At 36.1% G+C, this 15,957-nt stretch overlaps 1 pseudogene; it reads left to right on the plus strand.

The window, feature by feature from the left end:
• The window catches only part of LOC104672213, a 176,756-nt pseudogene that overhangs the window by 109,108 nt on the left and 51,691 nt on the right, over nt 1–15,957 (plus strand).

Raw genomic sequence — 15,957 nt, forward strand, 5'->3', positions numbered from 1 at the left:
CCTACAAAAGGGGTGAGTGTATTAGTTTCTTATTGCTGCCATAATTATTGTTACCATGAGTTTAGTGATTAAAGAAAACACAAATGTACTCTCTTACAGTTCTGGAGGTTGCATGCCTAAATGGGTTTCAATGGACAACAATCAAGATATTGTCTTCCCAATTAGGGATGCTATTGGAGATAATTGATTTCTTACCTTTTCCAGCTTCTGAGGCTGCCCCCATTTCTTTGTTTTCTCCCCCTTCTACCCCTAAAGGCAGCAAGGAGTGTTTTGTTTACATCTAATCACTCTGACACTCACCCTTCTGCCATCCTCCTTAAAGTACTTTTGTGATTACCTTGGCCTACTTGGATAATCCAGAATAATCTACTTATTTTAAGGTCAGCTACTTAGCAAACTTATATTGATGCCCTGAATTTCCCCCTGCCATGTACTTAACACATTCACGGTTTCCTAGAATTAGAATATGGACATCTTTGGGCTGTTAGTGGCTAATTATTTGGGGACTTCTCTTAAATATAATGACTCATTGGCAATTTTATGCTGGTCCATCTGTATCTAAATGTACCCTGTAGCAAGATTAATGTTTTGTGTAAAGTCTCAGATGCCTGCATTAAAAAGAAGAGGCATGAAAGAAACTATTTAGTTCTGATATCATCCATTACATTCCATTCTTTGCATATCTCAGATCCCCTTTTGCCCCCACAATATGTTTATTCTATTCTATCACTGATTTGTCAGTATCCAGTAATAATTTATTGGTAATTCTAAGACAAAAAGAACACAGCCCGAGGCATCACATTACCCAATGTCAAACTGTACTACAAACCTATAGTAACCAAAACAGCATGGTACAGGTACAAAAATAGACATACTGACCAATGGAACAGAATAGAGAACCCAGAAATAAAGCTCCACACTTAAAGCCACCTAAACTTCAAAAAACTCAACAAACTAAGCAATGAAGAAGGGACTTCCTATTCCATAAATTGTTCTGGGATATCTGGCTAATCGTATGCAGAAGAATAAAACTGAAACTTTACTGTTCACAATGTACCACCTAACTCAAGGTAAATTAAAGGTTTAAACATAAGACCTCAAACCATAAAAATCCTAGAAGAAAACCTGGGAAACAGCATTCTGGACATCAGTCTTAGAAGGAATTTATGCCTATAGTCTCAAAGGTAATTGCAACGAAACCAAAAACTGACAGGTAGGACATAGTTAAACTAACAAGCTTCTGCACAGGAAAAGAAACTATCAAGAGAGTAAACAGATGACCTACAGAATGGGAGAAAATATTTACAAACTATGCATCCAAAAAAGTTTTAATATGCAGAATCTATAAGGAACATAAAAAAGTAAAAAAAAAAAATTAAAATGGGCAAAAAACATGAACATACACTTCTCAAAAGAAGACATGCAAGCAGCCAGCAAACATGAAACAACAAAAAAGGCTCAACATCACTAATTATCAGAGAGAGGCAAATCAAAATCACAATGAGATATCATCTCATATCAGTCAGAATGGCTATTGTTAAAAAGTCAAAAAACAATGGATGCTGGCAAGGCTGCAGAGAAAAGAGAACACTTAGACATTTTTGGTGAGAATGCAAATTAGCTCAGACCAAAGCAGTTGGAGATATGTCAAAGAACCTAAAACAGAAGTACCAATTGACCTAGAAATCCTATTCCTGGGTATATATCCAAAAGAAAATAAATCATTCTACCAAAAAGACATATGCACTTGCATGTTCATTGCAGCACTATTCACAATAGCAAAGACTTGGAATCAACCTAATTGCCCACCAATGGTGAATTAGATAAAGAAAATGTGGTACATATATACCATAGAGCACTATGCAGCCATAAGAAATAACAAAATCATGCCCTTTTCAGCGACATGGATGCAGCTGGAGGCCATTATTCTAAGTCAATTGATGCAGGAACAGAAAGCCAAATACTACAAATTCTCACTTACAAATGGGAGCTAAATATTGTGTACTTGTGAACATAAAGATGGCAATAATAGGCACTGGAGACTACTGGGAGTGAGGAAAGGAGGGACCAAGGGTTGAAAACTAACTGTTGGACACTGTGCTCAGGACCTGGGGGCTGGGATCATTCATACCCCAAACCTCAGCATCATGCAATATACCCAGGTAACAAACATGCACCAGGACATTCTGAATCTAAAATAAAAGTTGAAAAAGAAAAAAGAAGACTTACAAAAGAAAAATAAGAGATAAAAGTACAGCTATAGACACCATTGATCTAGTTGTTTCCAAAAACCAGCATTTATAAACATCCTCCCTTCTCTACAACACATTTTAGATTTCCACTCACACCACTACTTTTTCTAATATAGATTGGTCATGTAAGTAACCCAGAATTCTATCCCTGAGGAATTTGGCCTGTGGCTATTTTTTCTTGTCAGGATGTGGCTGCTTCATTTGCCTGTTAATGATTATTCTTGGACACAAAACACCAGGAGGCATGTACTTAGTGAATGCCCTGAATTTTAGAGTTCACCCTTCTGCTCCCATTATGAGCTCACTACTATCTCCTTATGAAACTCACATTTGGTTTTTCCTGCCTCTACAGTGACAGGTTTCAATCCTTGCTGGTCCACAGGCATAAAAACTGCAAAATGATCAGGTGGTAATCTTAGCTTTAGATTTGGTGGAAACGTTACTGCTAACCAACGGTGTGCCAAGGTGAAGGATGTAGAGTGCTCTTGTTTATTTCTAGGTTCAGGCAATAAGAGGGTGCACTGTATAGAATTAAAAAACAATAATAAACTATCTACATTTAGTCTACTTTTATTATCAAAATGTACCAGCATTTCTAAGCAATATCAGTGATAAAATACGCCTTCCTTTCAGGAATGAAAGCTTCTACCACTCTCCCCCAACCTTCTACCCCATCCTTCTGCAACCACTTCTGTGGCAGGGTTGAAGCTTCTATACCCCAGCTCCTAATCCCCTCTCCAAGATCCAGAACATATAATTCAATAAATTTGATTCTAGTACAAATTGTCTAAGTGGGTTATTGAGATTGATGTTTAAGAGAGCCACACAAAAGTCTACCTTTTAATGTTTTTTCTGGACAAGTATATTTTAGTTGGTGGATTCATAGCACCATATACTAGACATTCTCTCTCTCTCTCTCTCTCTATATATATATATACACACACACACACCCCTTCTCTATAATGAAAAGTGTCACCCCCAAGCTTGTGCATCAGTTGCCTGCCCCTTTAAGTGTCCATTAGAATGTTTCTTCAGGCTTTCATCTTCCAGATGAAGCAAATTATAGTCTACTTAAATGAAAAAATAATTAATTTTTGTACATTGATTTTATATTCTTAACCTTTGCTGAAGTTGTTTCTCAGTTCCAGCTGCCTTTTGGTGAAATCCTTAGGGTTTTCTAGATATAAAATTATGTTGTACGTAAAGAGAGATAGTTTGACTTCTTTTGTTCCTATTTGTTTACTTTTTATTTCTTTTGCTTGCCCTGGCTAGCACTTCCAGTACTACATTGAATAGAAGTGTTGAGAGTGAGCATTCTTGTCTCATTCCAGTTCTCAAGAATGCTTTCAGATTTTGCCTGTTGAGTATGATGTTGGCTGTGGGTTTGTCATAGAAGGTTTTTATTATTCAGAGGTATGCTCCTTCAATGCCTAGTTTGTTGACTTTTTTTTTTTTTTTTTTTTTGAGGCGGAGTCTCGCTCTGTCGCCCGGACTGGAGTGCAGTGGCCAGATCTCAGCTCACTGCAAGCTCCGCCTCCCGGGTTTACGCCATTCTCCTGCCTCAGCCTCCCGAGTAGCTGGGACTACAGGCGCCCGCCACCTCGCCCAGCTAGTTTTTTTGTATTTTTAGTAGAGACGGGGTTTCACCGTGTTAGCCAGGATGGTCTCGATCTCCTGACCTCGTGATCCGCCCGTCTCGGCCTCCCAAAGTGCTGGGATTACAGGCTTGAGCCACCGCGCCCGGCCGACTTTTTTTTTTTTTTATCATGAAGAGATGTTGGATTTTATTGAAAGCTTTTTCTTTGTATATTGAGATGATCATACAGTTTTGTTATTAATTCTATTTATGTGATGAATCACATTTATTGATTTGTGTATATTGAACAAACCTTGCATCTCAGGAATAAAACTTACTTAATCATAGTGAATTATCTTTTTGATATGTTATAGGATTTTGTTGGCTAGTATTTTGTTGATGATTTTTGTATGTACTCATAAAGAATATTGACCTATAGTTTTCTTTCTTTATTGTGTTGTTGCCAGGTTTGGTATTGGGGTGATACAGTTTCCTTAGAACAAGATAGAAAGTAGTCTCTCCTTGATTTTTGGAATTGTTTCAGTAGAATTGGTACCAACTCTTCCTTGTACATCTTATAGAATTTGGTTGTGAATTAGTCTGGTCTAGGGTCCTCTTTGGTTGGTAGGTTTTCTATTACTGTTTCAGTTTTTTAACTTGATATTGGTCTGTTCAGTTTCACTTTATTCCTTATTCAATCTTGGAAGATTGTATGTTTCCAGGAATTTATTCAATTCGTCTAGGTTTTCTAGTTTGTGTGCATGGAAGGTTCATAGTTATTTCTGAGGACCTTTTGTTTGTCTGTGAAATTGGTTATAATGTCATCTTTGTCATTTCTGATGCTTATTTGGATTTTCTCTCTTTGTTTCTTTGTTAATTTATTGATCTTATTTATCTTTCTATACACCAATAATATTCAAGCTGAGAATAAAATCAAGAATGCAATCCCATTCACAATAGCTACAAAAATAAAATATTAGAAATATATCTAACCAAGGATGTGAAAGATCTTTAAAGGAGAAATACGAAACACTGCTGAAAGAAATAAGAGATGACACAAGCAAATGAAGAAAGTATTTCCTGCTCATGGACTGGAAGAATCAATATCATTAAAAGGTTCTTAATGCCCAATCTACAGATTTAGTGCAATCCCTATAAAAATACCAATGTAATTTCTCACAGAATTAGAACAAACTTTTCTAAAATGAGAGAAATTATTCACATACCATGCATCCAAAAAAGGTCTAATATCTAGAAACTGTAAGGAACCTAAACAATTAAGCAAGAAAAAAACTATCCCATTCATAAATGGGAAAAAACATGAACAAACAATTCTCGTTAAAATTCTCGTGGATGAAGCTGGAAGCCATTATCCTCAGCAAACTGACATGAAAACAGAAAACCAAACACAGCATGTTCTCACTTATAAGCAGGAGCTAAACAATGAGAACACATAGACACAGGGAGGGGAACAGCACACACTGGAGCCTGTAGGGGGAGAATGGGGGCAGGGGAGAGAGCATCAGGAAAAATAGCTAATGCATGCCAGGCTTAATACCTAGGTGACTGGCTGATAGGTGCAGCAAACCACCATGGCACACATTTACCTATGTAATAAATCTGTGCATCCTGCACATGTACCCCAGAAGTTAAATTAAATTTAAAAAGTCATACCAGTAGCCAGTAAACATATGAGAAAAATGCTCAGCATTACTAATTATCAGAGAGAGGCAAATCCAAACCACAATGAGATGTCATCTTATACCAGTCAGAATGGCTATTACAAAAAGGAAAAAAAACAACAGGTGCTGGCGAGTGTATGGAGAAAAGGGAATGACCGTACACTGTTGGTGGAAATGTAAATTAATTCAGTCACTGTGGAAAGCAGTTTGAAGATTTCTCAAAGAACCTAAAACAGAACTATTGCTTAATGCAGCAATCCCATTTCTGGGTATAAATGCAAAAGAAAATAAACTTTTCTGCCAAAAAGATGTGCACTTGCATATTCATTGCAGAACTCTTTACGACAGCAAAGATATGGAATCAACATGGCACCCATCACTGGAGGACTGGATAAAGAAAATGTGGTACATATACACCATGGACCACTATGCAGCCATAAAAAAAATAATGAAATAACCCATCAACATGGATGCAGCTGGAGGCCATTATCCTAAGCAAATTGACACAGGAATAGAAAACCAAATACCGCATGTTCTCACTTATAATTGGGAACTAATCACTGGGTACTCACGAACATAAAGATGAAAATAATAGAAACTGGGGACTGCTAGTGGGGGTGGGGGCCAGCAATGATACCATTGAAAAACTACTGGGTACTATGCTCAGTACCTGGGTGATGGGATCAGTCATACCCCAAACCTCAGCATCATGCAATACACCCAGGTAACCATCCTGCACATGTACCCACTGAATCTAAAAGTTGGAATTATATACATATACATATACATATACATATATCCAGATGACATAAGCCAATTGTCACATTTCCTCTGTCTTATTCCCTTTATTCAAAGTGTTTTTATGTAACATTCTATGTCATTAAATAAGACACTCTAAGAGTTTCATAAAATGCTTAAGCCAAATAAGAAGGAAAAGCTAAATCTAGAATATCCCAGTAAAGATGAATCCCTGCTTTCTCCATGATAGACACGGTATAGTAAAATCAACTTCACACCAAGAGCTGATTGGTCTCCTAAGAAATGATACCACAGCAAAGGCTCAGCAGTAGATTCTGGTCCTGACAGAAGGTGATGGATTTGCTGTGGCTCTCTAGCATGAAAACTGACTTAGCTACTGTCACAGCTGAAAAAGCAATGCCTCATGGATTCTGATAAGTGACACAGGAGTTTACTATATTTGTGCTAATTTCTGAGTCCATCCTCAAAACTCTTCCCAGATCCCAGCACTTTGGGAGGCCAAGACGGGCGGATCACGAGGTCAGGAGATCGAGACCGTCCTGGCTAACACGGTGAAACCCCCCTCTCTACTAAAAATACAAAAACTAGCTGGGCGAGGTGGCGGGCGCCTGTGGTCCCAGCTACTCGGGAGGCTGAGGCAGGAGAATGGCGTGAACCCAGGAGGCGGAGCTTGCAGTGAGCTGAGATCCAGCCACTGCACTCCAGTCTGGGTGACAGAGCGAGACTCCGCCTCAAAAAAAAAAAACAAAAACAAACAAACAAACAAACAAAAACAAAAAAAACTCTTCCCAGACCTCTTTGCTTTTGGATCCCTGACAATCTAATAAGGCAACATCCCCCTAATCAGTAGTTAACACATACACTTCTTCTAGACTACTCCTCTCTCCCCGTAAATATGATGACCAACTGTGTAGCTGAAAGATTTGGAGAAGTTTTCCCTCATACTTAATCTTTTGGGGCCAAACACTGAGTGAAGGGTGTAAAAGAACAGCAATCCATTTTCGGTTCATTTTGGTATATTGAGAACCAAACTCTCCTTTTCTGGTTATAGGAAATTCTACAAAGACAACAGGTACCACTAGAATAGAGGCATTTGTTCAACAGGGATAGGCATCATGGGATCTGGGCTTCTTATTTCTGAAGCTTAATTACGTCTTTGAACCTGCTGGAGTAGGTTCAAAGTATGCAGAGTAGAACCTATTCTACTCTGAATACACCAATTCCATTTTGCAAGAAATTGATGCTATTTGTACTCTATTTTATGAAATGATGTGTCTTACAATCTGCAGTTCACGATGGCCAACTCTGGTACATTGTCAAATGACCTGTGAAGATCAGAGTCTCTACTATGGCCAAATATTAGGTTGGTGAGAAAGTAATTGCAGTTTTTGCCATTCCAGTTGGCCTTTTTTTTATTGTGATAGGTTTTAGTTCACAGGTCAGGGAACTCATGTAAGAAATCTGTTGTTAAGTATAAATATTCCTACTATAAAATCAGGGTCTGGAGAAATAATTACCAGGTGTTTCAGTAAACCCATAGGCTCTATGATGAGATCAATGTGTGTATTGACTCTACCACCTGGATTTTATAGGGAAGGGGCATTGTGTTATTTTTGTCCCTCTGTTAAGATTGTCAATGCATATTCTGCATCTAATAATCCATGAAAGTTCTGAATATTTTCCTTTCCCAATGAATAGCTACTCTTAAAAATAGGCTTATCTCCCTTTGAGGGATAGTTTATAAGAGTAATGATTAGATATACTTGCTGTGACATTTTTGTATTAATATTTCCTCAAAAGTACTTGGGTTCCAGTTCAATCAATGGATTCTAGGCTGAAAAATGGTTTAAGTCTGGAAAACATTCGATAAATTGTGATTTTGTTATTATGACATTTAAACATCAGTCTTCACTCTTCATTCACTTTCCTCACATTCATTCACCTGTCATCTTTTATGGTTGTTTATGTCAAGCAATAATTTCGTTGAATTCCCATCTATTTTGCCACTAGAAAAAAGAACATAGTCTCTTAGCTTGTGTCAGTAATGCCTATAGTTAAAGTCTGCATGATTGTCATTCTGGTCTTGCTGATGATCATTTTATTAAGTTCATCTTATACCTAGTGAGCTTATATACTGACCCCTAACTTCTGTTTTCCCAGAATCTTAATATCTTTGTAGACATTAGGTAGACACATTTCAGGCTTAACATCAATCTTTGCCCAACAGGACAGCCCCACTAAGTTTCTCAGATATATCAATATCTCCCTTACTAGTGCATTTCTTGTCTTGTTGTGGAGGAGTGCTTTCTAGGTCATCTTAAACATCATTCTCAGCCACTAGGTTCTCTAATCTTACATAACAAATTTACTCCACATGTCCACACCTCAAAGGCATTTGAACCCCTAATTATCCACCTATTTTTTTTAAATTATACTTTATGTTCTAGGGTACATGTGCACAACCTGCAGATTTGTTACATACATACATATATATATATATATATATATGCCATGTTGGTGTGCTGCACCCATTAACTCATCATTTACATTAGGTATATCTTCTAAGGCTATCCCTCCCCCCTCCCCCCTCCCCACAATAGGCCCCAGTGTGTGATGTTCCCCTTCCTGTGTCCAAGTGATCTCATTGTTCAATTCCCACCTATGAGTGAGAACATGCGGTGTTTGGTTTTCTGTTCTTGCGATAGTTTGCTGAGAATGATAGTTTCCAGCTGCATCCATGTCCCTACAAAGGACACAAACTCATCCTTTTTTATGGCTGCATAGCATTCCATGGTGTATATGTGCCACATTTTCTTAATCCAGTCTGTCATTGATGGACATTTTATCCACCTATTTTGTTCTCGCAGCTCCAACTCATTTACTGTAAACCATCATGTTTCCCAAAATTCGAATAGTTATTCCAGATACATATTCCAGATACTTCAGGCCTTGCCAATAAGTTAAATTTTGAGTCATGGGAGAGTAGTCCCATATTGATAAATAGATTAATAGACTCTCTTCCAGTCTTACATTCTTCCTTCTCCTGTCTAGCCCCATTAAGATTCTTACCCAGGCATTATCTTGCAGTTCCTGTCTGTACCTATTAACCATACTCCAAAGCTCTTTTTAAATGGTTTTCTCTTCTTATAACTGGGACAGTACTTTGGGGCCTGATGATGCTGAAGTTTCATTCTTCATTAATGAAGAAATAATGAAGGAAGGCAGTGGAAAATCTTGAAGAGGATAAACATCATCATGCAAGGCATCTTTCTCAGATGAAAATTTTGCGGAGTCTTCAGGCAATTAGAGGCTTCCTCTAGCAAAGGGGAAAGAGTTATTTCTGCTAATTCAGAAGATTCAGAGAATTTGTGAGTTCGAGATCCTCAAGCACTTCCCACAAAATACCAATTCTAGGTCTCTGAGTTTCCCTCTTTTCTATGAGATGTTAGCATGAAAATCTTGCCAGAGATTTGACTTTAGCTTCCTTTATAATTCCACAACTTTCACTATCAAATCCTGGGCCAGATTTCCATCATAGTCTCCCACCTGCCTCCAGGAGATGAGTGTCATTTTAGACAATGCAATCATGACCGTTTAACTTTCACAGTGCATCCTGGATGGATAGTTTGCTGACTGCAGACTGTTACTTTCTTCCTTTGAAGTTTAAAAACCTGGCCATTAACAACTGTCAAACAATTTCTCAATGCTTATAATTACAAGTCACCCATAACTGTCAAGTTCTCAATCTACTGCATAAAACAGTTCATCCTCTTCTATCTTTAATCCTCTCCTCAAGCAAAAATCTTAATAAATGGTGATGCTTATGTATATTAGGGATTATCATCAACCCAGTTATAAAATAAATGGGTTTGTTATTATCATTTGATGAGTAAGTAATCTAGTTCTACAATTTCTTTGTAAGATTATAGCTCCTAAAGCCACTTCTATTCTTAAGCGTTTTAGGCAAATCCTTCAATCCCAGTAAAGGGGAAAAAAAAGAGAAAGATCTTAAACACTTATCTGAAAACACTGAGTACATGAATAAATGCAACTGAGGCTCAGTCTTACTTGTACCTTATGGAAGACAGCAAATTACACCTTTGAGTTGTGTATCTAAGTGGTGAGGAGGCTGGGATATATTCCTCTTCTAGGCAGAATAATGCCCCTCACAACCAATCAAAAAAAAGTCCAAGTCACAACCTTCTAATCTGGGAATATTGTAAGTTACACAAAAAATAATTAACATTGCAGATGAAATTAAGTCACATTACTTTAAATTAGGAAGATTGTTTTGGATTATGCAGATGTGTCCAGTGTAACCAATTAGCAGGATTCTTAGAAGTAGTAGAAGCAGGTGGAAGAGGACAATCAGGTCAGAGTTATGACATGTAAGAAGGATATAATCCAGTCTTACTAGATGTGAAGATGGGGCACAGAGGGCATGAGCTGAGGAATGTAGGCAACCATAGAAACTGGAAAGGCAAGGAAATAGATTAGCCCCATAGTCTCCAGAAAGGAACATAATACTGCCAGCACATTGATTTTAAAACAGTGAGACTGTGTCAGACTTCTGACCTGCATAAGTGTAAAATAATATATTTGTATTGTTTAAGCCACTACATTTGAAGTATTTTGATATAGAAACAATAGGAAAATAATACAATGCCCAATACTTACGTTCTTCTCTGCACGATTACTGTACTGATTTCTGCAGCCAGAGAAAACTCTCAAGTAGAGTTTCAGGTGCTTCCAGAAAAAAAGCTTATCATAGATACTGTGACAACAGTATCTGCTATAATATGAATGTCTGTAATTATTTTTATGAGGTAACATTATTTTGTAATAACAGTCAAGATGGTTAAACAGGAGGAAAAAATGAAAAAGACAAACTCATTAGTTTTTGACTGTTAGATAATAATTGCGCATCTCTATGGGGTGCATATTATATTTTTATATATGCATAAGATGTATAATAATCAAACCTTTGTTATTTAGCATATCTATCACTTCGAACATTTATTATTGCTTTATGTTGGGAATATTTTGAATCTTCTTTTCTAGCTATTTTGAAGTATGCAATATATTTTAAACTATAGTCACCCTACTGTGATATTGAACGCTAGAACTTATTCCTTCTAACCGTATGTTTTAATCTAACATTAGATTAATGTGTAATCTAACCATAATGTTTAATTTAACACCAAACAATCTCTCTTCAGTCCTTTCCCCTGAGTCTTTGGTAGCCATCATTCTACTCTTCACCTTCATGGGATCAAATATTTTTAGCTCTCATATGTGAGTGAGAACATGTGGCAAACTCATTCCTATCTGCAGATGATATGTTTGTGTACCTGAAAATCTAAAGAAAAAGAAATTTAATTGTTTTTGCTCATTATGAGGTGATTAAGATAAATAATTGAGTACAAATGGTCCCTGGAAATAAGTAACAAATAACCACTTCTTCAAAGATAAAATGGATGGACATTCTTGTGTTAGTTTTCTACTGTTGCATAACAAATTAACACAAACTTTATGGCTAATGATGACACCCACTTATTAGTTCGCACTTTTGTTTGTTAGTCCAGCATAGCACGACTGGCTTCCCTGCTCAGACTAAAATCAAGAGGTCAGCTGTCTCCATTCTCATTTAAAGCTCAGGATCCTTGTGCAAGCTTATTCCTGTTATTGGTAGAGTTCAGTTTCTTGGAGTTGACTTATAAAAGTCCCTCTGTTCCTCCTGGCTTTTGACCAGAAACCATTTTCAGTTCCTCATAATTATCTGAGGAGCCATTTCATCTTGAAACCAGCAACACAGTGCCAAATCCTGATACTTTAAATGTCTGCCTTCCCCTTCTGTGACCAGCTAGAGAAAACTCTCTGCTTTTCAAGGGCTCATCTGATCAGTCAGGCCTTCTCTCCTCGGTTAATCTCTCTTTTGCCATATAATGTAATAAAATCATGATGGTAACGATTCATCATACTCACATGCTCCACACAGGAGGTGAGAAGGGATTATACAAAGTATAAGATAATTGTGATCATCTTAGAATGCTGTTTACCACAATGCTTATTTACAAGAGGAAATGTTCAAATTTCTAAGAATAACTTTAAGACATTTGTAATAGCATTATAAAGAATCTTTAACTTGCTACTGTGTAGAACAGAAAGGATATTTTAAGAGGAGAAAAGTCTAACCTTCTGCTGGAAAAAAATACAGACTCATAAAATAAACTTGTAAAATACTTTTTAAATTACTATTTAGTGTTAAGATTGATCAGTGTTAAGAAACATTAAGAGATTCCAATAAAAACACGTATACTCTTTCTGCCTCAGAGCACGTAGAGTCTCATAGGCTTTGCTTTGGAAACATGCCTGTTCCTGCACCTCCCTTCTTAGCTAAAGGAATGTGAACATTGACTGGTTAAGACCAATCACTGCTCTCCAGAGAAATGGCGGAGTCAGAAGACATCACCAAGTCATGTGGACACTTTTCCAAAGGCACTTCGGGAGTGACTTAACCAATGTTAGGTCAGAAAATTAAGAAAAGTGAGTTAAAGGATGTGAAATTTTTGAAAAATAGACCTGTTTATGAAGAAATGCTTCATGGACGTAAACTGGAAGTCTACATCAGAACTTAGCCAGGCTAGCAGACAGTTTCAGATTTCGTCATGTGTGGTTGCCCTCTGGAAACGTTTTTATTGAATAAAATATGAACCTCCTTAACATTTTATTGAGAGAAGTTAGAAGAAAAGCAACAGTGTTTATTGTAGTCCTGCTGTTGAAGGCATTGCTAATTAAAAGCATCTTTTTTAGTAGGTAACTTTGAGAAAAAGATAATTTCTCACCTTGGTTTATGTTTTACAGTCATTGGACACTATCAATCTGCTCAGTTTCTCGTTTTGCTGTGATTTCTAAAACCTACAGGCAAATCTGTGGTCCATTTTATATACTGCATTTATATTATGCATTTGTTACTGTCCTGATGGATGCCCCACTTTTTAAAACACCTCCTTTTCTTTGTGTGATGATCTTATGTCAGCTGTATCTTTAAATATTTCATGATCAACCTTATAGGGGAATGCAAGATGTAAGAACACAGTTAAAGTATAGGCTGTCAGAAATATAAGATATTCTATTGAATTTGGACTAATTTTAGGGGATATTTTAATATTCTATCACCCTTGGTCATGTGCATCTCACCTTCCATTGTAACTTAGAAGGCTAGACTATTACTCAAGGTCTCTGTGTCTAACCCAAGATTATTGAACTGAATTAGCAATAATGATAGATTTTTCTCATCGATCAAGACATTCTAAAAGTCTGACAGTATGTTTTTTCTACAATAATTTCACAAAAGACAAAGGCTAAAATAATAAAAAATCCAGGGCCTTCAAATTTATTTCCAAACTAACATTATTTACTTTTCACAGATCCAGCATTTTATGAGATGCATAAAAACATGCCTTCAATTCAGTGATAAATACTGAGGTACATACAAACGCACATGCATATATATGTTTGTATTTGGGTCCAATTGTGTGTGTGTATGTGTGCGTGTGTGTGTGTGTGTGTATGTACATGAAATTTCAATTAGAATGTTTTTGTAAGCATCATAAAATCAGGTATGTAAGTGGCAGAATTTAAAGTACTTCAATGCAAATTATACCAATCTCATCTTATTTTAGATGATAGAAAATACTACTACTATTCATCAGATAGTAGTAGTTAACTGAGATATAATCACACATCTTCACATTTAGTTAGCTGTCAAAATACCTATGGCCGCATTATACAATTTGCAAGTGTAAAGAGAAAGCATATGAAAAGGGGTTGCACAACACAGTTGTAGAATAGGTGCTGTGCTTGTTTTTGCCATTTAACATTTGGGTTCTTAACAATAAAATTAAAATATATGAAGCTTATTACTGTTATGTTTTGTCCCAAAACATAAATAACATGCTATATTGTAATTGCTAGAGATTGGGAGAAGGAGAACAATGATCAAGATAAAGCAATAATAGATTAATTGTTGTCTCTATTTTAAAAACTTTTCTTATGTATTCCATTGCATGAATAAGCGAAAACAGAAACAAATTAAGAAAGTGAAGTGCAGAGGATTTAGATTTATAACACAGTGAATAATGGTAAGAGCTTTATACAGAACTAATTCAATCTTTAGAATTAATTTACTTAGATCCCGCGTTACTGTGTCTCAACCATTTTCTAAATTGCAGCTTCCAAAAACTGAAGTAAATGAAAAGGCACACAGTAGTAAAATAAGTGAGAAAGAGAATGCCTTCCTATGGTACTGTGTAAGCATTGTAAAATGAGGTATTTCTTGTTAAATATCATCAACTTTAATGAATGATTTCATTGCATGCAAATTCAAGTTACTTTTCATAATCTAAGTGTATACAAATGATTATTTTTTATGAACTACAATTTGTGATTATTTAATTACTTGAACTTTCTCAGTTCATCGTCTCCTTGACAGTGTCTAATGAAATTTCTTATTTAAACCATTTCATTATGGTATTTTGTTTGTTTGTTTCATCATTATAGAGAAACTCCTTAAAATAGTGGCTATGCTTTTGACCATGTTTGAGGAATTGAAAAGAGATTTAACCTAGTGACCTAGAAAAAAGTATATTCATAAAACTGTTCTCAAATCCAAAGTATATTGGTGTGTATATATATATATATATATATATATATATATATATATATATACACACACATCCACACCCACACACACACAAATATATATATATACAAATATACAAAAATATATACAAATATATATTTGTATTTGTACATGGTATACAAATATATATATTTGTATTTATATAAATAAGAATGTAATAATAAAGCTTGTTTAATTAAAAGACATGAAGTTATAGACTTTTTGAGCCAGAAGAGACCTTAGACATTATGAAATGATGATTGCTTTCTTTTCTGGAAGTACTCTCTAAGTCATAGTGCGTTTTAAAATGATATGTTTTAATAGAATACACCAAACTTCATAAAATTAGAAATATACTGTCTCTCTTTCTTTCTAATTCCTGTACACACACATGCACACACACACACACACAAACAAAGAGCGCTTGTTAAAATTCTTTGATGCCAGCTGGTCATTTGCCTTCTTCTTCTCCAGGTAGAATAAAAACAAGTCCGGCTCCTTGATCTCCCCAGTAAAGTGACACGAATGCTGTCTTCACATCAAATCAGCAGTTTATAGACTATAATCACATTGCCAAGTAGTTTTATTAATTTTTCTTTCTCTACGGATATTAGTGTCCTTAAATTTTTCTACTCTAAGTAAAACATGACCTCTAATTTATACTTTATTTTATTTATTTATTTAATCTGTTTATTTTTGAGATGGAGTCTAGCTCTGTCATCCAGGTTGGCGTGCAGTGGCGCGATCTCAGCTTATCGCAACCTCCGCCTCCCGGTTTCAAGCGATTCTCCTGCCACAGCCTCCTGAGTAGCTAATTTCTACTTTTTTAACAGAATCCTTTTACCAAACGGCCTTCCTATGTGTATGGAAACTGTTGTATGTAACGTTCTTTAATTGTGTTGCCATTATGTGCAAAACAGCCCTCGCTAGTGCAGCATTAAATTGCATTATGAGATAATTCATAAATTTTAAAAAACATTGAAAATTCTACAAGCGTGATATCTG

The sequence above is a fragment of the Rhinopithecus roxellana genome, chromosome 2, assembly GCF_007565055.1.
Source record: "Rhinopithecus roxellana isolate Shanxi Qingling chromosome 2, ASM756505v1, whole genome shotgun sequence".
NCBI classification, from domain to species: Eukaryota; Metazoa; Chordata; class Mammalia; order Primates; family Cercopithecidae; genus Rhinopithecus; species Rhinopithecus roxellana.